The sequence below is a fragment of the Lepisma saccharinum genome, chromosome 19 (assembly GCF_977018435.1).
Source record: "Lepisma saccharinum chromosome 19, izLepSacc3.1, whole genome shotgun sequence".
NCBI lineage: Eukaryota > Metazoa > Arthropoda > Insecta > Zygentoma > Lepismatidae > Lepisma > Lepisma saccharinum.
This window is the reverse complement of record NC_139247.1, coordinates 1,380,081-1,405,992: the sequence shown is the minus strand read 5'-3', so window position 1 is coordinate 1,405,992 and position 25,912 is coordinate 1,380,081.

Sequence of the window (25,912 nt, the reverse complement as noted above, 5' to 3'; positions counted from 1 at the left end):
ATGGCTAGATTGGATTAAATCGACGATACAGCACGCGTTCTGAAATGAAGAAGAATACGAAAGTTGAAGGACCTCGATACACACACATACTTTTCCTCCCCTCAATGGTAAGATATCTTTCTTGCAGAGAAGCCTTTACGTAGGCCTTCAAGGCCACGACGAGAAAGTGTTCAACATGCATTGACGGGACCAAAACACACGTCTAGTTTGATATGAAAGCTGTGTTCCTCCTTATTTCGTACGTCATTGATAACAGGAACACGGGCCTCGTCTGCTAACCCTAGTTTCGTAGAGCAGACGCCTGTTTGACACCCTTTGGTTCAGTGACCTTCGCTCGTAGTTAGCAAGAGTGAATAACTCACCAGATACCTGTTGCCTGTGAGCTTATACAAGAATAGATATTTCGTTAGGGTCTGTAAGTATTGTTTCATCTGCAGTTATATCAGTTAACGTTCGAATTGTTCGAATGGTTACGTTATTTATAAATTAGTTCTCGAGAGTGAGCTTTCTATCTATTTGCACGGAGGGGGGGGGGGGGTATACAGCCTGCATGTATTATTTTTTTCTTGAAACAAGAAGAAATCCCAAGACAAGAAAAGATTCGTAGAAGAGTTGTTAACAAAAAAGAAAGAAGAAAACGAAAATGTAAATGTTTAAATAAATTATTGTAACTTATAGATCGAGTGAATAATATTTTCTCACGGGGCCTCCTCGATGGCGTAATGATAACGTCGTCACCTTATAATCAAGGGATCCCGGGTTCGATACACGGTGGATGCACGTAGTAGTTCGTATGCCATTTTAACCTGAAGGTCCAGTCCAGATTAGCTTATCTGTGCAGAAAAACTAAAAAAGAAATTGTCACAGTGTAAGAAAATTTCATGTTCAACCACATACAAAAGGGAATAATTTATTCCATGTTGGAGTTAACATTTATAGCATCTAACCAACACAATTATGGATCGCAACGTATTTTCTCAGATCCATTTTAATTATACGTGCATGATAAAATAACAGAAGTTGAGGAAAGAGAAAGCCAAGCGAAACACAGATGCCTTCTCCAGAATTTCAAATCTCGTTACGTAAGGTTCTGGGTTGAAGTCACGGGCAGGCATGACCTTCTTGTTCTTGCCGTTTTATCTGCTTTATTTCATCATAAATCGTCGTTATGGTTTACCTACAGGGGAAGAATAATGACAATTGCCAATACAAAACCAATAACGAACAGAACAACAACTCAATTAGGAAGATGTCAAGAAAGAACCAAGACTTTACAGTGTCTCCGTCTCTCATTTTCTCGAATTGAAAATTGCTCTCCCGTTCTCGGTCTCGGCTAGTTAAATATAGAAATCGAAAAAGTATGTGAAGATACATATATTTCATATATCCCGGTTTTATAGGAGATTTCGTGAGAGATGAAGTAAGTACTCTTCGATCATGTTTATTTTTATTAGTTTTGTTACGTAACATCACTTTTCTTCCTAGTCGCGGACGAGTGACCATTACATGAAATTAATGACGCAATACTCAAACACCTGTGACAAGGACGGTACTCAAACCCGGGAACTTTGGTGACGAGATCGAAGGTTGACCACTTAATGAGCCTGCCCACCGAGTCTGCTTAATGTTGCTTGTGTCAGGTAATTCGAAATAACTGTCAATATCCCACATTCATTATCATTTGTTTCATAATTTATCTTATTGATGTTATTAACCTGAAGTAGAAGAAATAGTTGAAAGGCAATAATGCAAGATTGAATGTATCTGATGTTACTTCGTGCCGAATAATATGACGTGATATTATGATATGAATATATTAATAATATAATATGCCTAGTCATTCCATTGATTGATCCCAATTGCGCACACAAAATATGGTATAATGTCCACTCCTAACCAATCTCCGTGGCGGAGTGGTTAGCACAGCGCGCTACGACAGCATGGGTCCCTGCTTCGAATCTCGGCTTGGCCATTGGTGTTCTTGGTGAGTGTCCGTTAATCAATGTCATCATATCATCACTCATTACTCATCTGCATCGTCGCTATTTGCAAAATGTGAAAGAATAGCGACACTAAATAACAAAAATCCAATCAAATGGAACATCTTCACCGATTTAACTCTATACCGTACCAAATTCCCAGTTTATTACTGCATCTTGCTTCATTTTACAGCATGTCAATTGTTTTCCGATTCGAAAAAAATTGGAATGTTGAGCAGTTGATTGTGCATTGTTTCGTTGTTTGGATTGTTTAATTAACGTCGCATTAATTAGTATTAGACCAATCGTGACAGAGGGAAGGGGAAAAGACAAGTTAGAGACCACGGCTCTCTTTAAAGGTAGCATTCCTTGAACACGACTGAAGTGACTGCAGAATATTATGGATAAAATTTGTTTCGCATTTTCCTTTTATTTCTGTTTCAGTTATTTTACTTCGCTTTTCTTCTACCACTCGTATTAATCGTGTTGCTGAGGAAGAATTATAAACTCGTGAAATGGACGATGAGACAAAAAAAATCTATGCCTCTCCCACGGTTCGAAACTGTGACCACAAAATATTGTCTTATTTTAAAAATTTACGCCAAATATAGTTTCACTCGTGTCTTTCTCAAGGCGTTCCATTGCCTCTCCGATGGCGTAGTGGTAACGTCTTCGGCATGTAATCAAAGGCTTCCGAATTCAATACCAGATAGAGGAACATTTGGTTCGGATCCCACTTTAATCTGTAGGTCCAGTGCATAAACTGGACTTAAACAATTAGCGTGTGGCAGATCTTGTTAAGAAAACAGTTGCTGAAATGTTCTTCTTGAGGCCACGTAACACCCAGCTGTTGTTTGTTGTTGCTGGGGCATGAGTCATGTGACTCATGCTATCAATGCTCAATCTTTCCCGAGAACTCAGATCCACCAGACAAACTTAAGCGAATAATTTGTTACTTGGGTTGCATAAACAACAGGCTTTAAGACGTTACGAAATTCTAGGTCCCGTGGCCCAGGTAATTCTTTCTCCGACTGTACACTGGTGGTGCAGTCTCGCGTCAGTTCTTGCGCAAATACTTGTTTCGGTTCGATCGCTTCAGGGATTCCAGGGACAGAGTATAAGCAACCGGAGACTATGTAGCAACAATACCTCTCTCAAATGTAAAGGAGAGTGGATTATCAAGTCTTGTTCCAGAGCAGCTCATTCATGAGGGTTTAATTTTAACTGTCGTAATTCACATTACTTTATTAGTTAATGCAGATTTTTTTACAGAAGTGCCATATCACTGAAATTTGTAATTATACTACATATTTTGCAATGATCAGCGAACAAAAACAGCTTACACCTGAATCGGATATAAGTCCTGGACTTCTCTGAACACTTAGGTACGTACAGCAGTGTGATAAACTGTTTAGCAGTAACAAAACAAAATGCTGAATTCACAGATGGTTTAGCTCATCTGCAAATTTTATTTTGTCCTGCCTCGTAAACGAATACCGGATGGATGATGGGGAGGGGGTAGAATCGCAGAAGCTTTCAGTTTTTCACTTTTTTTTCAGTTACAGCAGAGCGCTGTCGATATCAGAACCATCTACAGGAATCGATTGAAGCACATCGCAGGGCTTCGTCAAAATGTGGGAGTCTTCTTTTGTTTACGAAAAAAGGAATTTCTAATCTGGGCCGGAATCCATGTATCGATCCAACAGCTTTCTAATATCAAATTTCTGTCAATACAGGTCTCGGAATGGCATTGCAATCAGCGTAAATATGCTTCAAAAGTACCAAAGAAATTTGCCTCGTCAAAAATAGTGTACATAAATGTTGTTTAAACCTCCAGACGCTAATAACGAGTTGCAACTGACATAGAAAATCATACTTCAGTTCCTGTGATTTGTAAATAATATAACCCGCGGCGCAACAGCCCGTGAGGGGCAGGAACTACAGACTGCCAGCCTCATTCCCCCACCGAGACTGAAGATGATCCAACTAGTTACGGAGGGAGTGACGTGTGGTCAGCACAACGAACCCCCAGTCGTAGCCCTCCAGTTTCCTGACGATGTTGGGTGCCCACCGGTCCCCCACACAGGCCGAAATCTCAGGAGAAAAATTGTTCCGCTTCCCCCATACGGGACCGCCCGGATCAAAACGTCTGTATAAATATTTGTAACTAAATTTCTGTCGTATATTTATGGTAGAAATCCGATCCGATCTTGCGACACGTGCAAGCACATTGTACACGTAATATGTTCAAGTTTTGAACTGACATCAGAGAAACCCGAAAACCTCGCGCCTCAAAATTACAACGAAGAAATCATCCGATTCAAACTTGTTCAGAATGGTCGACCATATCACCATATTGGATGCAATTTCAGAAAGCCAATACCTGGTGGAAGAGAATTCAATTCTCTCCGTGTTCAACAGGTCTTTATAGACCTTTGGAAAAATATAAGTTTTCGGTCAGTTCTAATGTCAGGCCAAGACAGTTTGATATTTTATTCCCCCGGGGAGGTACCCTAAAGATTGGGTTCGCGACTTCCCTGGAGAAAAAATCATTGGAAACACACGGTTTCATCCAATAGTTTGCGACCGTTTGTATCTCTCCTTTCAAAGGCAGGTCTCTTCAGGGTTGCTACTAAAATCTAGCCAATAGCTTCATGGTAGACAAGACACCAACAATTAACAAGAAAAGTGCTAGAGTACAAAAAATTATATTCTCAACATTGTAGGTATTAATAAATTATACAGGGTGAATCATATAAAAGTGACACTTTTCTTCCTCTTTTTATTTCAGCGGGAGTACCTTGCGATGCTACATGTTAGTTTCACATGACGCAGGATAACACGTAACGACCAATGAACGTATTCCATGCATATAGAATCTCTCCAACTGGATTTTCCGAGGCCAAGTCTGTCAGCCTGGAGTCATTTCTCACCTTGGGGGAAAAGTACTTAATTATCATACAAAATATATAAGTCCCCGCATAAAGCGGCTCTGCGGTTCATCCAACCTCAAATCAAAGGGTACCTGGGGGTAACGCTTGGGGTAACGCTGGGGGGCTGGGGGTAAAGTCGGCCGGAACGTGGTGCTGCTGATCATATCACCTACAATATGGCCGAGATCGAGAATGTGTTGGACCCTACCCCCACATCTCCTAAATGTGCCTTCATGGCATGGTGCTATGTGCACGGGGAACTTTACCTTTTTACCTTTAGAGTGAATTGACAGGGTGGTGACGAGAAGGTTATTTAGATCGCACCATATCACACAGTTTGTCAGATTTTACGTTTAATTTAATAGGGCTCGATTAGTTATTTTCAGTCATACAAAATAAAGTAAAAAATAATACAATTTACAACAAATCAAATTGTTGCTAGAGCAGTCAACCAGGTTTCACATTTGGAGCTTGAGTAGTTTCTGAGATATACAGAATGGGTCGGAATAAACATATCGAAAGTTGGCAACACTGTACATCGTTGGTATTGTGTGAGAAGCTAGGAAGTTCAGCTACAGTGTGAAAATGGTTCTAGCAGAGAACAGTTATAGTGATAGGCGATCATCAATGGTCTTGAGTATTGGAGAGATGGCGTTTCTTATCGGGCATTGGAAGTGGACATTATGGTGGTCCACTAGCTTCGTTGTAGGAGATTTCTGGAACCCGTGCTAGAAAGTTCACTACACATGTACATGCCGCTGAATGAGATACTTGTAGGGTCAGTTCCTAAAATGGACGCAATTGGTGGGAAAGGTCCGAGGGGAGGACTTACTGGGCTCCACGTGGACGATTACCCAAGAACATTTAGTATTTGTAAATATCATGTTTCTCGCCTGTTTAAACAAATGTTTGCTTGGCAATAAATTTTGACAAAGGGATGAGGAAGAAATGTCTGGCGTCACTCCAGCCTTCAGACTTTTTACCCTTTAATTATCGTTGTCCTCCATTTCACGGTTCCTGTCTTTCGTCGTCCTTCATCCATCTTCCGTGCCTATTGAATATTGAAGAGCCGGGCCCCAACTATTGGCAGATTCTGCACAACTGAATGCAACGCCTGATTGCACTGACAAAGCTAAAAGCGTTCTCCTCTCAAATTGACGGATTCATGAGTTCACGTACGTTTTTTTGTGCGTGAAAACGCACGAGAGTAAGATTCAATTTGCAAAGAAGCCCTTTTAACGAATGCTTATTAAGTTTTTACGATATCTCTTTCAGCGGTACGTCACGGATGAAAATTAATGGATGTTTTGTGGTGTTGCGTTGCAGGTCGAAACTCAGAGGTGATGGAAACAAGCTGGTGCAAAAGCGGGTATCGAAATAAAAAGGCTAGCGATGGACGATATCGGAAATTAGATATGGCGATATATCATCAAGAAAATATCGTCACTGGCGATACGATAGGATTAGTTTTTCCGTATCATAATATCGGCGATACATTGTCACCACCATACATATCGTGTCGGTGATACATTTTTCGTCCCCACAATATATATATCGTGACGTCTCAGCTATATGCATCTTGGCTACGATATATATGGTGGACACCATATATATCGCCAACATTTCGTGACAATGTATTGTCTAGTTGATATCGCCTGGACGAATCTCTTTCAATATCGCCTAAACGATATATCTAACGCCAAACGCTAAAAAGGGAACATCACATGCGACCGAGCCTTAGAAACTAATGCAAGCTTTCGCTTTCAAGGTGTAGCCAGAGAAATCTAAATACTATTAGTCTACATTAAGAAAATACACTAAGATTCTTTAGTCACCCTGATGCAAATAATTGTGTAAAACATTTTCAGAAGGAGTTGATCACGTTAAATGAAACATTACAAAGGTTTATTCCAAAGAAACTATTACAGTCACATCTGCAGGTATTGTTGCAAGAGAAAGAGAAACTGGAAGTTTTCCCCTCATATCATTCATCATATCATTGCTCATCCTCAATGTGATGATGAAAAGTAATATGATGGAATTGATGAAGGAACACTCATGCCAGGCCGGGTTTGATACCCGTGACCCCCAGTGTTGTAACGCGCTGTGCTAACCACTCCCCCACCAACAAAGCATTATCTGCATGTATTTGGAAAGCAAGTAAGAGCACAAGAAATCAACGCTGGAACATATTACTGTAGTAGAGACGTTACAGCAGACAACTGAGCCCGATTTGAGTCCAAATGTTGTCACTCCAGAAATACTGGAATAAGGAAATCGTGCATTTTAAAAGAAAATCGAGCCTTTTCGTTTCCGAACACAGCCGAAGCTCAACCGACACAGACCCAGCTCACGTTCAGTGACGCTACCGATATGAATTCTGGGAGTTCAGCACTCTCATGTGACTGCAGCGCCGCCGCCTCTTGGCTGCGGTCTCGGATTGGAAGCCGTTAGGAGCATTCGCTTTACTCTATTCCCTGATTCATTTATTCCATCCATTATCCTCTTAGGCATGTGTAATATATAGACGTATTCTCTGAAATCTCATTTTTACATCGATATACGATACACATTACAATTTTGATTAATAATTGCTGTCAGAGTTCTTCAAGCTATCCCTTGAAATGATTAGCCCAGTGCTATGTCATAGGGCAAAACCACGTGAGAAATTTGTTTGGACTCAATCTTGCAGCGTTACGTCACACTAACATGGTCCATCCTGGCTGTGTCCGAAAGGTACAAAGAGCAGACTTGTAGTATGGGCTGGAAGTGACGCCACCTAGTGCAGTTCGAAAGCTACAATTAAGACACAGCGCGGTGCACGCATCGTTGCAGGCTTGATCATGTGACTCCTTCACTCGTTGTTAATTTCTTTCAAATGTGGTAGAAAGCCAGCAAGTTGATCGTTGGAGTTCTTCTAATGTGTGGAAATGCATGTACAAGAACAGTTTAAAATGATGTGTGATTTGCATGGTTAAAAACAAGTGTTTAAAACGCGGGAAAAACAACGTGTCCTCAGTTTCATCTACTGATCATATTTGGCGCTGCAGTCGAAGTGTAATTCGAAAGACTTGCACTTCCAGTCCAAGACTTCAAGACCGATCTGCGAGACGATTCTCCGAGGATTCTCGCTTCAAGAACGATCTTGCATCTTTCGGACAGGACCTCCATATCGAGAGACACTTTACATAGTTCAAATACTTTTGAAGATACTTTTGTGATCTGGTAGCGTTACCTCACCACATCGTACACGAGATTTCGTCGAGAGCGAAGAGGATAACCCTTTGTTCCCTTCGGTGCCAAGCCGTAAATACCGATCCGAGGCCAACTTTTGCTGCTCCTACGTGAAAAACGATAGCAGCTTCCAGCTGAGGGGGAGAGGTTGGTGTCGCTTACGAAGTTCTACATCAAAATATGGTCTCCCACCCGATGGATATGTCGAATCACGACTGGAACAAATCCAAGTTTATATGCAGCAAGGACAAATGAAAGTGGATGTTGGAGAGGAAACGAAAAAAGAAGAGATAGGCATCGAGGAACAGTGATGAAGGGAGATTATAACCGATGGGGTCTGCGTTTGGGAGAGCTCCAACCTCTCTCTCTGAGCTAAGGAAGGCAACGATCTCTTGGAGGCCAAACTGATGCAGCATGCTTGATGCAGGGGCGGCTGAAGACAACATTTCCGCCCTGGCGAGGTGGAACAGTAACAATACTTCTGTTTCAGACTAACAATGTTACCAAGAATAATGGATATACATAGAAGTCGGATCTAGAATTTTTTGTGGAAAGGGCAAAAAGTTTGTTGTACAGCGCATTCGGTTTAACCTGAGCTCTGGTGTGCGCAAAGCGGGAAATGTCTGTAGTCTGCGTAAGATGTCACGTGACTCATAGTGACTTTGCAATTCGCGGAAGTTAAAATTCCGCCAGACATGAAACTGGCAAAAGCCATATGATGTTGTCTCATTTGTACTGGTATAGTGGGGGTTAGCTGTGATCGCTCGCGATATTTAAACTGGAAAAGCGGCTGCACGGCAATCACAACTTTAGACAATATTTAAAGCCTCACACTCTATATATTACAAGTTACAATTTGTGTCGCCCTTCTCGATCGACAGTGCAAGAGTCTACGAGCAATGCCGGCGAGAAACGCGAGACAAAGCCCTGTAATACAATATACACACAAAATAGATATATATATATATATATAAGCGTATGTATAAGGTCAAAAGGGTCCACCAACGAATGGCACACCGTGCTTTCTCCGTTGCGCTAATTTGTCCTCACAATTTTCTATAACACTAACTCTATTTGTCGACCGTGTCTATAATTGTCAAAAATGGAACCATGAATTTCAATCATCTCTTAGACTCGTGTCTTGCGTTTTATGCACGCATTCGTTTACTTACTACCATCTTCAAGGAAGGCAAAAGGTCAATTTGTATTTGTGAATCATCAACAAGACAACTACGTTAATCAATTACTATATGTATTTCATGAACACCAAAAAGCTCGTAAAGGAGTCAAAACAGAACAATCAGCGTAAGCCAAAAACACTATTCACATGAATGACGTGAGAGCACGTCAAATTTACAAACACGTAATGCGTGTACAATTAATTTACAACAGTCATCGAGCATTATTTAATCATGCGTAACAAAAATGCATATGCGTCTATTACTTAAATCCAATTAAACAATCCACATTAGACAATCAACAAATACTTCCCAATTATTTCCCAAGTATGTTAATTGCGGTACAAGTCTTCGTTTAGATTTTTTACCCTGATTTACCTTACGGCATTATTTTTGCCATTCATTAGCATTAACTCAATTCTCCCGATTTAAATGCTACCGAGGAAGGTGTAATGGAGGGAAGGAACAGGCGTCCCACATAAGGTGATATGCGTTGCAGAGGATACGTAGATTTCTTTTTGTTCGTTTGCAAGAAGATTTAACCAAAGTCTTAGTTCGTAAAATCGGAACGTCAAATGGGTGGGACGATTACATTACCACGTCGACCAAAATGCAATTGTTACGTTCGTCGATTCAAGGAAGTAAAGACGCGCATGTTAAAAGTTCAATTTTTCGAACGCAATAAGTCTTTGGGCGACGGGAATATGATGTGAATCAAAATTCAAATTTATAAATCACCCAATTCACTCTTCGACAATTTTGGCGAACAATTCTTATCCTTATTTCACGTAATTCCTTCGCAGCACCCAAAAGGCGTCGCAACAAGGGGTAACAGGACTAATGCAAAAAGATTTAGTATAGACTTTACTTTTGATAAAAGGGGGGGGGGGGGGAACGATCTGGAACGTTGGCACAATTATAAAGTTCTTGTAGCACAGCAGAGAGTTTACGTACCTATATAACAGAAAAGTTCAGCCTCAAAAACGTCCTGCAACGCCGCACTCCAATCACCGTAATTATTCCCTTTAGATGCAGTCCATTTTACGAGTGGCGAGCAATGAAGGCTTCCGTCTTCACAGGGCTCATGCTAGGTACGTCTCTCGCTGGCTTCTAGTGACCAAAGGGGGAGTGGTCGAGTTCCGTTCTAGTCAGTATCAGCTCCTCTGTTGCACTGTGTGCGGTTTTTCGTCCAGCCCGTATATACCGAGTGCTCCGCGAGAGGCAGCACCGGTCGAGCAATCGAGAACAGAGGCCTCTGATGGCCGAAAATTGTACTATATTTTACGTCAATTTTCACTTTTTGTAGAGTTTATAATATTGAATATTAAAAACGTTACAAATGCCCCCTGACTTGCAAAAAGATATAAATAACCCATCCAAAATAAATATACACACTGAGTAAATGTAAGTACAAATAACAAAAAACACTCATAGAAGTAAATACCAAATTCCAAAAATAAGGAGTTCTTCCTACGGAATTGATCAATACACAAAGAGTCTGACATCCCAAACTTAGTAATCATTCCAAGAATTAATCACTAAAAAGGTTCATAAAGATGCATAAAGCATACAAACATAACTCGTAGCATGACGGAGAAAAAGTCATATTACATCGTGTTCGCCTCCCGGCCAAACACCTAGATGTATGAATCCTCACGAGAATCTTGCTCAGAACAATCACACACATTGCGCATTTGCAGTTACCATGGTAAATCCGTATAATACCAATGATGGAATGAAAAGCATGTATCCTTGGCGATGAAAAAGGTTGTTGGTTCCATAATTATTCACTGGTAGTAATTTCCATCCTCGTAGAGCAAAAAACATAGAAAGAAAAAAAAGGAACGAAATCAAATACTAAGTAAAGAAAGAAAGAAGAAGGAAGGAATAGGATAGCAAGAGGAGAAAGGTTACTACAGGAAGGAAACAAGGAGGTAGCATTTTTACAAGTTTTACGGAGAATGGGTATTACCATTGGTTAGGACAAAATACACAAATTTCATATCCCAGAGAGAACATTATTTCTCTCATAATATACATTTACCACAAAAATAATTGGAATTACTCTGAAATACAACACCAAAGAGTAAGACACTTAGATATATATACATACATACACTGGATATAAACACATTAAAATCTGTATATATATTGTTGTAATCCCGTTTTACCTGGGAACTGAGGTCACAGGGAAGTTTCATTTAAACATTTAGGTAGAGCTTAATAATATCTGTTGGCTGAACCTGCTCCGTTAGGAGGGTAGAGATATGGAAAGTTGGTGCAAAGGTTATTCACGCTTGTTCATACCTGGTAGGTATGTGTGATGTCTTGTCCTGATGCTTCTCGCAGACCGAATCGTGAAAGTTGCCAAGGTTCTATCCAGCGACCCTCAGCTCACCAAACCGAGCAATCCCTTGCACCTTGTAGCATGCTAGGCAGCGGTAACTCCGTGTTCCATCGTCGTAGTTCAGCAGTGTAATGTGTTGTAAAATAATCGGACTAATTATCCATGTAGCGTCGATGAGTGTCAGAATCCAAAAGAGAGCGAGCTCCGGGTAGGAGCTTGCTTTTATAATTTCAGGCGTCGAAAGGTTGTTAAACCTTTCGAACACGATGGATCTTGTTTAGATCCACGCGTTTGCCTTCCAGTTCCTGGTTTAACGGAAGTTACAAGTTAGCGCATTCTTGGGATCACTCGCTGGTCGGACAAGTTCAGGAAATAAACAAGTGTGAATATTAACATGACGAGGTTTTCTCGGTTTAATAGTCTCCATATATCTACATTCCCCTTGTTGAAATAATCGAACCACTCTGTGATGGTCGACTACCTCGTCCGGAGTAGGTTATATTTAAAAATTATCATTTATTAACATATCAAAATGCCGTAGTAAACAATACATCACTCCATTCACCATAAAAAAAATATTGAAAACATCAGAAGAGTCATAGCATCAAAAGATGCGTAGCACCAAACACCGTTGAGAAAAAAAATAAAACACGTAGAAAAAAAACCTATTTAAAACTGTCAAAGCCTCTTGTAGAATCACATCAATAACGAAGTCTTCTCAAGTCCTGAGGCATGGATAAAATAATTACATAAGTGTGACACTGAACTAGTTTTGAATGAACGATGACAACACGAGAATTAAAAAAAAACACATGTCAGCACAGTGTGAAGAAACGCCGGAAACCACACGCGGTTGTATTCACTGTTTGCTGAGTTCAAAGTACACTCGGCATAACATACACGATGCTGGGCGGAGCCTTGAGGTATGTTACCATGGCAACGCTGTAAACTTCATGTCGCCATAGGCTGGACGTTCTGTGCAGCTGACGATAAAAAAAAACACAAAAGAAAGAGACGTATCTCTAATCCAGTATGGGCAGCACCCATGGTCACAAACTGTGGCACTGTAAATGACATATGTTTGTATTAATTGCGTGTGCCTAACAGTAGTTGATGGAGGCTGAGCACCGGAACACTGTTAGCCGATGAAAAATAAAAATAAGTATCATGTGTCGTCAGTAAACACGGGCAGTACGCACGGAGTGGGCGGGGCCTTGTCGATGTAGATCGCCGTGACGTCATGGTAGGGCAGTCTGGAAGTCAAGTTTGCGATGGCGCTTTGGGTCAAGAAACGTCCTGGGTAAAGCGCTCCACATCTGGGTCGCGGCGTGGGAGATGGAAAAATCAGCCATGGGGTCCAGACGGGAAGGGGTCCTTTGGTGCTGGAATTCCACAAAATCGTTGTCGGTCTCTGCGATGAGCCTAGGTCTCTCGCTCGATGGTACAAGCCGGTGGTCGTCATGAGTCCGGCAGCATCCGTGGCGATGATAATGAAACAAGCGCAAAAAAGGGAAAAATTAGGAAAAGCAAAAGGTAGTGGAGCAGAGTTACAATAAATTATTACTGGTGATAAAATCGATAGAAAAAGGACTTTCAGATAAAACTGGTGAATTATTTTGGGGGGAATAAGTGGAATAATTCCATGTTGTAAGGAAAGTTCGCCGGGGCGCAACGGGAGGGGGGGGGAAGTTTGAATAGTCGGCTTAGCCGGGAATGAAATGAGAAAAGAAAGGAGAATTCAGCGATAATAGAACGAACTAAGTGATTACGAGACATTTCCTTCTGTAATATGTGTAAATGTCGTTTATAAAAGCAATTGCAAGAATTTTACGTGTATTGTGGACAAAGGTTTAAGCGCCTTCGATTCGCTGCTAATAAAAAAAAATTGAAAAAGAAGTGAAAAAGAGTAAGTAATAGATTTGTGTAATAGTTCATTGAAAAATAGAGTAGGTTTTAATTTCATGGGATATGAGCTATACCATGTTGTATGCTATCAATATTTGAACTATAAAATTAAAGGAGAGAGTGGGAACATTTGCCTATATTTATTATATGCTTTGTTAACATATTTAGTGCATTGCAGCTTTCAAAGAAGCAGTTCGCGTTACACCTAAGCGTAAATAAAAAAATTGCTATGGCCAAAAAGCAAATTGTTCAAGCAAGTTCTACGCAGTTCATTTGTTCTTTAAATCATTGATCTTGTTCTATCTTAGTTCATTCGTTCTTTATTTCTTTGTACTTTTTCTTCATTTGAGCGTATATGTACCAGCAAATGGGGAAAAAAAATATTTGCTAGTTAGAATCATAAACACACTAAGTACTTATTAGTCAAATCAGCTAAGTGATATGTTCTGACTATTACTATGCGTTGAATCGCAAATTATAAAATAACATTAAAATATCTGTAAAAAAAATTAATTATTAGGCAAGAGATGTATTATAAATGTTCCGACGATTGAGATAGCATTCTGTAATCCTGATCTTGTTAAAAATAAAAAGGAGTTCGTTCTAACGCAGAAATGCAGTGTGAGCACGGGAAGTGGAAAGAGGGGGGGGGGGAGTCGATGAGCGTGAGAAAATGCTGGATCATGGGATGCTAGCATGTGCAATGTACGGAGCGAGGAGGCTAAAGAGGAGGTTAACGTAGTGGCGTGTTAATGAATGTTAGTGGGGTTTTTATAGCACTAGTCGTAGCGGGCTTTGAGTCTAGAAATGGTAATAGTGTCAGTCTTTTGTTTACTCCTGCCGTCGATGAAAGTTACTTCGTAGGAATTCTCGTTAACTTTGCGAAGAATAGTTCCTTTATACTTATAAGAGGACGCAAAGGCTTTTGACACACCTGGAGTTGGAGTGGCATCTAGAATCCATACATGTTGTCCTGGTGAGTACTGTATTTGCCTAGAAGTGCGGTCTGCGTACTTTTTCTGCTGTTCGTAACGCTTGTTCAAGTTGTCATGTGCGGTCTTACGTATGGAGGTCAGGAGTTCAAGTCTCTGTGCGTTCGTCTGGGAAACATTGTCGGGGTTCGAAGGAAGAACTGCGTCAGCTAAGATCCTTGGGTTGTAGCCAAATAAAGTAAAATACGGGCTCTGGAGGGATCCAGAATGGATTGTAACGTTGTGGCTGAACGCTGCGCTAGCTAAATAGTCACACCATGAAGCCTTTTTCTCTAATACAAAAACTCTCATAGCTTTCTTTAAGTAACTAAATGAACTTTCAACTAATCCATTCGTGAAATGGGCACAAGTATCTACATATTTAAATGTACGCCTGTAATATTAGCTAACTCTCGTAAGAGTAAACTTGAATTGGGTGTTGAACGATCTAAATAGATCGTTTCCGGGATGCCATGGACTAAAAAGACTTTCTCAACTAAAGCTGTTGCTATGTTTTGTGCATCGTGATTAGCCAAAGGAGCTGTTATTACGTACCTTGTACAACTATCAACTACCGATAGGAAATATTTGTATTTGTGCGTTTTTGAAGAGACTAAAGGACCACATACGTCAATATGAATTCGTTGGAAAGGAATTTGGGCTGGTTGAAATGTTTGCAGCGTATGCGGTTTAGAACCTTGTGGTTTCTTTGAAATCTGACAAGGGATGCAATGTCGAACCTTATCGTACACAAATTTCTTCATATTGGGGAAAAAGTAGCGCATAAGCATTAAATTATATGTCTTCTGAGCACCTTGGTGACTTCCATTCATTTTGTGTGCATGAATAAGATCGAAAACTTGATTTCTTAATGCATGGGGAATACAAAGTCTATCCCGATTACCAGTTTTGATTTTATTAGTCCTGTATAAGACTCCATTTTTGAGTACATAAGAATACGAAAGTTTCTCTAGGTTTGGATTACTAGGTTTGTCTTTGTTTTCTAATACGTCAATAATGTCTCTGAAATAGGGGTCTTTACGTTGTTCTGAACTAATATCAAAATCTGCTGCTTGTGCATGAAATACTTGATGAAAGAATAAGTCATCATCATCTTTCTTGTCATGATTAGTCTTGTCAAGCGGTAAACTTGCACGGGAGAGTGCATCCGCAAGTTCATTTTTACTAGCGCTGACATGCCTTATTTCGAAATCAAAATTCTGAAAATAAAGGGCTCTTCTTCCTAAAATAGAACTATGGTGTTTAGTTGAACGAAGATAGGATAAGGCTTTGTTGTCTGTGAGAACCACAAAATGTTGATTCATAAAAAAAAATTTGAAAGTTTTCAATACATAATATGCACCTGCAATTTCGAGTGAAAATGTGTCAGCTCTTTTCTCTGTGTCTGTTAAGGCTCGTGAACAATAGGCACATGGATGTAAATTTCCTTCTTCATCAGGCTGTAACAACGATCCTCCAACTCCTTCTCCGCTCGCATCAATGTATACATATGAGGGGCGCTTAGGGTCATAAGGGCGGAGGATAGGGGCGGAAGTGATCATTTCTTTCAGTGTTTCGAAGCTTTTCTGGTGTTCATTAGTCCATTGAAACTTAACATTCTTTTTAAGAAGCTTAAATAAACATTCTGTGGGTCCTGCAAAACCTTGCACAAATCGTCGAATGAAATTGACAAGTCCTAGAAAACTACGAAGCTTGCGTTTGGTGGTAGGGGTGGGATATTCCAAAATAGCTTTAAGAATGTGTTCTGAAATCTTAACTGCCTTTTGAGATACCAAATTACCAAGGACTTTTACTTCGGTAAAAGCTAGTCTACACTTAGAGGGTGATAATTTAAGGGATGCTTGTCTTAACTTTTGAAACACTCTGTCCAGAATGTTAAGCATGTGTGGGAGATTTGAACTGTAAATAATAATATCATCAGTGTAAACAGAAAGTTCTGAACTGTCTATTCCGCTAAGGGCAAGTTCGCTTACTCGGTTCATTACACCGGGGGATGTTTTCAATGCCTGGCATAACCTAGCATATCTAAAACTACCCAGATTGTTAATAGAAAAGGCGGTAATGTCTTTAGAACGCTCTGTTAATGCAACCTGAAAAAATGCACTGGACATGTCTAAAATTGAGTAATATTTCTTTCCAGCCATCTCTGTCATGATGGTTTTTATGTCTGGGGATTGCAAGGAAATCGGAGCTATTATGTCATTAAGCGCTCTCAAATCGGAAATAAAACGGTAAGTCCCATTGGGGTTCTTAACTAATAAGACTGGGTGTCGATAGGGACTCCCTTCACAGCGTTCTATAACACCTTGGTCTAGTAATTTCTGAACTTCCTGTTTCATGGGTTCTCGGTAATGAAAAGGAATAAGGTAGGTTTTGGCATACACTGGGGTGTCATCTGTCAGTTTGATATCATATTCCAAAACATTGGTTTTAGTCAATTTATCCCCTGGCCAGAGAAAAATATCTGCATACGTGTATGCGAGCTTTAGGATTTTTTCTCTTTCTTCTCGGGGAATATCAGGGTTAACTGTGAGGAGGGAGGGGTCAAATTTCTTTTGACTTTCACTGATTTGTTGCTTCACTGTAGTATTTTCATTACAAGAGTATGAAAATGCGACATCTTCGTTTTTATGTTCCCAAACGGAAGTAACGTCAGTTAAAATTTCACATGTCGATATTTCGCCTAACATTGTGTCACTTTCCAAAGTGATTGTGGTTTCCGTAAGGTTGTGTATGTGAATGACAGGTGACTGCGGGTTTACTGCAGCATTGGGAAGGACTACTGGATGCTGGCTCATAAGGGAAGTAGATGGTGTAAAAAGTACAGGCTTAGGGGTGTTGGGTGTCGTAGTGGTAATGTTCAAATTGATATAAGTCTTGGATCGTGGACTTAACTGAACTGTGTTTGAAAGGGTAGCTTTTCCCTCATACACATTTGCATTTTCAATTTTAGTGAATATGTCATGGGACAGCTGGTGAGTCTTGTACTTTGATCTTAAAATACTATAATTTGGGGTACGTCCTAAATGATAAAGAGTTATTGTGTTGTCTTTTAACGACATTTCGCACCTCTGCGTTCGTAAAAAGTCATTTCCTAAAAGGGGAGGGACGTTAGTTGAATCTACTATTCTAAATGGGTGCGAATATTTACGCTTTCCAATTATGATAGGAAGAACTACAATTTCAGACACACTCAGTTTCGATCCAGACACACCTTGGATTGTGGATTGTACCTTGTATGTTTTTCTTTCAGTAGGAAGTAGATGGGAAGGATAAATTGATATTTGGGAACCCACGTCAATAAGTAAATCTACCTGTTTGCCTTGTATGCTACTATTAATAAAGTATAGGCCATTTCTCTCAATTATAGGAACTTTATCTAATCTGGTATTATCTTCGATTTCGTCCCTGCAAGTCGAAGATGATTTTAGTTTAAACCACTGTCTCGTTGTGGCTTGTAAAAGCAGTTGTCGCTCTCGTGATTATAGCGACCGCAGAACTTGCAGGCTGATGTATTTGCATCGTCGCGATTACCCTGATCAAGACGTTGAAACCTCGTGTTACTATTACCTCTGAATTGGCCTCGAGAGTTCGATCTAAAATTTCCTCTATGATTAGCTCTAGAATTACCTCTGTAGGATTAGTTATTATTCCCCTTGTTGAAACCTCTGTTATGTGCGTTTTGATTAGCCGTTTTCGCAAATTCCAGTACATTTGAGCAAAGATTAAAAAGAGAAGTAGCGTTCATCTGTTCGGTTGAATGCAAAGCTAAGTTCGACATTTGTGACGAAAGTTTATTTATTTCATCACTAGAAGTAGCAAGTTGTGCGTGTTCCACAGTGGCTACGGCTGGTGGCGCCGCGGAGCGGGCACTATCAGAACTCGGTACATGATACATTCCGTGATACACTGTGTGGGAATTATTTACGGTTGCGGGATTGGACTGTAGACTTTGGACTTGATGAGTCGATGGTGGAAGGAAAGGAGATGGACACTGGTTGTATGACACAAACTCCTGAGTCGGGTTGAGTGGATTACTGGGGAGGGGGGAATAGACCTGTGCATGCGAACAGCTGTGAAGTGGTGTCGGGGTGAATGTCTGGGGCAAGCTCGCCTGAGCGATTGCCTGATCTATTTCCAATTTCTCTTCCAACAGACGGGAATTAATTAATGACTGCTGGCGTTCGAAATTCTGTAGGTGGGCAATTAATTCTTCTGTTCTGGCAAAATGCTTGTTGGTTAAACAGCCAATGTACTTGGCTCGCAGTCCTGTGATGATATAAGAGAGCGTTTGTTCTTCAGTGGCGTTCGGGAAGTATTGCTGGACTAATGCCTTTTTAGCAATAACATAGGTATGGATGGGTTCAGTTATCATTTGCTTCCTTTGGAGTATTATCTGTACGGAATCTGCTGATAGGTATGATCCCTTAAATAGCGTACTTAGCTCGTCTTTGATATGGGTGTATGTCAAGTCTACAAAATTGGGTCGTTTCTGTATGTCATGAAAATAAGTTAAAGCGGTGTCCGTCAAAAATAAAGGTAACATCTCTTTACGCTTAGCTTCCGACCATCCTGCGGCGTGTGCTACATTTTGAAACTTGAGGAAAAATGAGTCAATGTCCTTAGGGTCATTTCCGCTAAATGGTGCCGGGTATAATGCAGTTGGAATTGGGGTGGCCATGTTAGTGGTGGAAATTTGTACAGTTGCGTTATCAAAGCTATTAGGATTGTTAGAGGGAGTTGAAACGGGAGCTGGGGTACTTGCTAAGGGCTGAGGTTGGTTTCTGGTGGGTGTTTCCAGTCCAAGGACAAATTGAGGGTAATTTCTATTAGCAGACCTTAACCGTGTTAGTGGAGGGGAGGGAATTGGGGAGAAAGGACGTGAATTTGTTGGATTTGCCGTGATTGCAGTTGCTAACTCTATGATTTGGTCGAGGGAGGAATCTAGGTGTTCGTGCAACGCTATCTGTGACGTATTCATAAACGAAGGTTCGTCGTGCTGACCAAAGAACAAATGAAAGTATGGGTATACAGTTATTTATGTCATTAATATATCGCTGGTCAAATAAGTAAAGGGTATTTCATTAAGAGTGATACTTTTTTAATTTTTTTAAAAAATAAACCACTCAACGTATCAAAGTAAATTGTGCTTTATTTTGAAGCTTAGACATTGCAGTTATGTTCTGAACAAAATATCGTTCAAATGTCCACCGTGGCTTTGAACACACTGACTCACACGATGGCTCCACTGATCCTGATTTCAGTGGAAAAATCATCTTCTCAGATGAGGTGCATTGTTGTCTTAGTGGATTCGTCAATATGCAAAATTGTCGTTATTGGAGCGAGAAGAACCCACAAGTGGTCCATGAGGTGCCATTGCATTCAGAAAAACGCACTGTGTGGTGCGGTTTATGACGTGGCGGCGTCATTGGACCTTATTTCTTTCGAGATGATGAGAGAAGAACCGTTACCATCAATGGCAACCGGTACAAATTCATGTTACACGAATTTCTGTGGCCAGAACTTGAGACCATAGATATTGAAAACATGTGGTTCCAGCAGGATGGCGCTACGTGCCACACAGCTGATGCTACGCTCGATTTGCTGAGGGAGAAGTTTGGCGACCGGATCATCTCAAGACGTGGATGTGTGAATTGGCCGCCACGGTCGTGTGATTTAACACCCATGGATTTTTTTCTTTGGGGCTACATCAAAGCCCAGGTCTATGCTGACAAGCCACGAACTTTGGAACATTTGGAGGAGAACATTCGTCAGGCTATCGCAGACATAACGCCACTAATGTTGGACAGAGTGATTAACAATTGGAGCCATCGTGTGCGTCAGTGTGTTCAAAGACGTGGTGGACATTTGAACGATATTTTATTCAGAACATAACTGCAATGTCTAAGCTTCAAAATAAAGCACAATTTACTTTGATACGTTGAGTGGTTTATTTTTTATTCAAATTTTAAAAAGTATCACTCTTAATGAAAGACCCTATATAAGCAAGTGTTCTCATTCCTGTGTGAATGATGCTTGAATACATGTTATGCAGAAGAACTAGATTTTTGTTGAAAAAAAAGGGGGGGACTCGGCATAAAAAGAGAAAAGAAGGGTTGTTTTCCATATGATAATACACAAAATTGTCACTGGGTCTGACGCATCTTAAGCGTACTGTGGGAGTATGAGGTGGAATTACTAAAAATTGACTTTAAAAATGCTCCCAAAGTGGGAGGGAGGGGGGGAGAGAATAATTTAATGTAAAGCAATTCGTACAGGAGGGTACTTAATTGCAAAAAAGGGCCTGAAGCACCTCCACCATGTTGTAATCCCGTTTTACCTGGGATCTGAGGTCACAGGGAAGTTTCATTTAAACATTTAGGTAGAGCTTAATAATATCTGTTGGCTGAACCTGCTCCGTTAGGAGGGTAGAGATATGGAAAGTTGGTGCAAAGGTTATTCACGCTTGTTCATACCTGGTAGGTGTGTGTGATGTCTTGTCCTGATGCTTCTCGCAGACCGAATCGTGAAAGTTGCCAAGGTTCTATCCAGCGACCCTCAGCTCACCAAACCGAGCAATCCCTTGCACCTTGTAGCATGCTAGGCAGCGGTAACTCCGTGTTCCATCGTCGTAGTTCAGCAGTGTAATGTGTTGTAAAATAATCGGACTAATTATCCATGTAGCGTCGATGAGTGTCAGAATCCAAAAGAGAGCGAGCTCCGGGTAGGAGCTTGCTTTTATAATTTCAGGCGTCGAAAGGTTGTTAAACCTTTCGAACACGATGGATCTTGTTTAGATCCACGCGTTTGCCTTCCAGTTCCTGGTTTAACGGAAGTTACAAGTTAGCGCATTCTTGGGATCACTCGCTGGTCGGACAAGTTCAGGAAATAAACAAGTGTGAATATTAACATGACGAGGTTTTCTCGGTTTAATAGTCTCCATATCTCTACAATATATTAATTCAACATCTGATAACACTGTAAGAAGAGAACAAAGAAATGCATGGAAAAAGCATGGTCGAACATAATACAAAAACTTCATTGACCGGAGGCTTGAGAGGATTGAAGTTGTAAAGCAATTTGCGAATCAGCCAAATCTTCAAGGTTATTGACTGCAAAATAATTATGAAGGACGCGTATGCTGATTATGACCCCCTGAATTTGAAGAATTAGGGCGACGGCGGCACGTAGAAATTTGATGACCTCTCCGACGACAATACGTACAAAAAGGGGAGGTATCCCGAGGAACAGTGTCCTGCGGGGTATGGGCGACATGTGCCGATAAGTTAACTGAAGTGTTCCAATGATCAATTTTACTAATTTCAAGGGAAAAAATTTCCTTGGCATACTGAGTAAGTTCTGCAAGGGACTGAGGGTGACCTCGAAAAACAGGAAAGGACAACGCCGTCTGGCATCCAGCGTCAAGAACTTTACTCTCCTCAGGAGGGGCCATTATAAGGATACCCTATATAATGTTAAACGGGTAAAAAAACTAATTGATCTAAAGGGGGCAGTAAATTTAAAAGATTACAGACCAAAAAGAGAAAAAAAAGGGAGGGAAAAATGTTAATGGGAGGGAAAAAAAATTTGATGTCCCACAATTTCAAGACTGCAGCAAAGGTAATGTTCACACAACAGACCGAATGCAACCGTGCTCCGATACCAATTTTGTACTGGTATAGTGGGGGTTAGCTGTGATCGCTCGCGATATTTAAACTGGAAAAGCGGCTGCACGGCAATCACAACTTTAGACAATATTTAAGGCCTCACACTATATATTACAAGTTACAATTTGTGTCGCCCTTCTCGATCGACAGTGCAAGAGTCTACGAGCAATGCCGGCGAGAAACGCGAGACAAAGCCCTGTAATACAATATACACACAAAATAGATATATATATATATATATATATAAGCGTATGTATAAGGTCAAAAGGGTCCACCAACGAATGGCACACCGTGCTTTCTCCGTTGCGCTAATTTGTCCTCACAATTTTCTATAACACTAACTCTATTTGTCGACCGTGTCTATAATTGTCAAAAATGGAACCATGAATTTCAATCATCTCTTAGACTCGTGTCTTGCGTTTTATGCACGCATTCGTTTACTTACTACCATCTTCAAGGAAGGCAAAAGGTCAATTTGTATTTGTGAATCATCAACAAGACAACTACGTTAATCAATTACTATATGTATTTCATGAACACCAAAAAGCTCGTAAAGGAGTCAAAACAGAACAATCAGCGTAAGCCAAAAACACTATTCACATGAATGACGTGAGAGCACGTCAAATTTACAAACACGTCCTGCGTGTACAATTAATTTACAACAGTCATCGAGCATTATTTAATCATGCGTAACAAAAATGCATATGCGTCTATTACTTAAATCCAATTAAACAATCCACATTAGACAATCAACAAATACTTCCCAATTATTTCCCAAGTATGTTAATTGCGGTACAAGTCTTCGTTTAGATTTTTTACCCTGATTTACCTTACGGCATTATTTTTGCCATTCATTAGCATTAACTCAATTCTCCCGATTTAAATGCTACCGAGGAAGGTGTAATGGAGGGAAGGAACAGGCGTCCCACATAAGGTGATATGCGTTGCAGAGGATACGTAGATTTCTTTTTGTTCGTTTGCAAGAAGATTTAAGGCCGTACTAAAGGCAATTTTGTGGTAATTTTTCGATAACAGATGGCAGCACCGTTTTCCATGGCAACCGAGGGCCATGTTGCCAGATCTCCGCGTAATCAAGGTAGATACATATAGGTTGGTCGATTAGGGTACTCCTTGATGGGATATGACGTCACGTTGGTTAGCAGATTTTTTTGAAAAATCTAAGTAGATGTGGAGCAACGTAATTGTTTATCATGAGATTTTAGTTGTACGTTCTTATTGAAAAAAAATACAACAATTTATCAGCAATGCAAGATAGTAATAGTCGTAATAGTAATATAAAATCCCTTGTATTGTATTATGTATTTCTTTTAATATTTCGAAAGCAGAAGAGAACATACAAAGATAGCTGTAGTTAATTCAAACACGAAATGCATAAAGTAAGAAGAGTAATTGAAATAATTGAAAACATTTTGCAATTACGTTTGAAGCGAATGCTGCATTGACTGTAGAATTCACTTTATGCGACAGTACTTGAACACATTTATATCTTTTATCGGTGACGTTAGCAGATTTTCTTCATAAATTTGCAGAATTTCAGTGAACATCTTGTATATATTTATAAATATTAGCGCTCTCTAACGATCCTCAATCTTTTATCCTTCAAGTGAATAAACATGTAATTCTGCACACTTATTTTTACTGAGTTTTAATATCGCGATTTTTGCGATTTTGAAAGAAATATGTCAGAAGAATCCTGGATACACAATAGAAGACATGTTTGTTATTTTTATAATAGATCAGTATTAAATACAGTTTTGTAGCGCATCTAATTTATTTGCATATCATGTCACCACACAATGTCCTGTTTCATAGTTCTTTACGGATTTGGTCTATTCTGGTTTTCAGTTCTGCAGCTGATGTAGAATCTTTGGAAGTATCAGTAACATTTTCAAGCAACAGTAACTGTAAACTACTTACGTTATGAAATTAGTAATTGTAACTCAGTTACTTTTCCACCAAACTAGAAAGTTGTACAATTACTTTACTGCATGGAAAGAAATATTAACTTGAACCAAATGTTCTCCTCAAACAATGGGTAAATTGACGATTATTAAGGCGGGCCCCGTGGCGGAGCTTGTACAAATTACTAGTCGACCTCCGTGGCGGAGTGGTTAGCAGAGCGCGCTACAACGCCAGGGGTTCCGGGTTCGAGTCCCGGGTAAAGCATGGGTATTTGTGTTTGTCCAGATGATAAGAAACAAAGAAAATGTAACAATTGAAAAGTGTAAAAGTGAGAACAAGTATGAATGGTGGGGGATACCTCCGTGTAGGGGGTATTTCCTTTTTACAAAAAAAAAAAAAAATTAGTTAGCACATCGCGCTACGATGCCAGGGGGCCCGGGTTCGAATCCTGGCCTGGGTATGGATGTTCGTGAGTGTCCATTCATCAATTTCATCATATCCAGTCATTTCCATCATCGTAAACTAGCCAAAAGTGGAACAAAAAGCTAAGTAAAATAAAGCAATTCAATCCTCGACACCATGAGAACAATTTTGTATTTTTTTCGTCAAGAGCCAGGATGTATCCCAAGTTTATTTGTATTAGAACACTTACCATATAAGACTACATACATAATCTCCAACAATCCTCATGGACACAATAATTTTATAGTTCAACAAAAATTCTAAAAAATATTTGGTTTGCTCAACAAAATGAAATGAAATGTTACTCGTCATTGCTTTGTAACAGAAGTTTACTGTGAATTATATTGCCTCAATGTTTGTACATGAAATGTAAGAAATAAGTTATAATTTCATGAAACTTAATGCTTAGCATTTAGTGGTCATCGGTCGGTGAAAAGGACATCGCGCTTGCAACTCATGATCCGAACAACGTCTTACGGGATGAAACAAATCTAGCGTAAAGTAACTGTAATAATAACTATGTCAAGTACTTTCTAAAGAACAGTAATAACAGTAATTATATGCGAATTACTTTCTCAAGTGATTAACTCGGGGTTACTTTTAAAGAGTAATTCAAACACTGCTGATATATCATCGAGTTCAGCAACATATTAGTATGAATTGCGAGGGAAGTTGAGCCTCCCCCTTGGCAAAGTGGTAACGTAATCGCCTTGTAATACAGGAGTCCCAAGTTCGATAGACGGTGAGTGTACAGTGATCGTCAAATAAAAATGGGACAACTAGATCCTGAAAGTCTCCCTTCTCTGCAATGCGTCTTGTGTGTTGTCTAAATCTACGGCGATGAGTGAATTGTAATAGCAAATTTTCAATGGCAAGTTCTGTCACTGCCGTTGAGTTAGGCTACACACATAACACACTTTGAGGGATGCAGGTATTTCAGAATATAGGTGTCCCATTTTTGTTGCCGGTGACTGTATATAGTGGTTTGGATCCCACTTTAAACTGTAGGTCCAGTCCCAATAAGCCTTTCTGTGTATAAAGAAGATTTAAAAAACGTATTTCGAGGGAAAATACAATACAGTAATAAATACCATTAGAATAGAAGTTCAATAGCTTACAAAATAATTGTTTACAGGGACTACTAAAACGAGATTTTCGGGATATATATAAAATCATATTTACGTTGTTGTTTCAATGCATATTTATTATTTTTCTTTATCGTACCCTGCAAAACATTATTGCTTTCTCTGAGAGCAGTGTTGGCGATTGGGTTCCACAACTGGGAGAGGGCA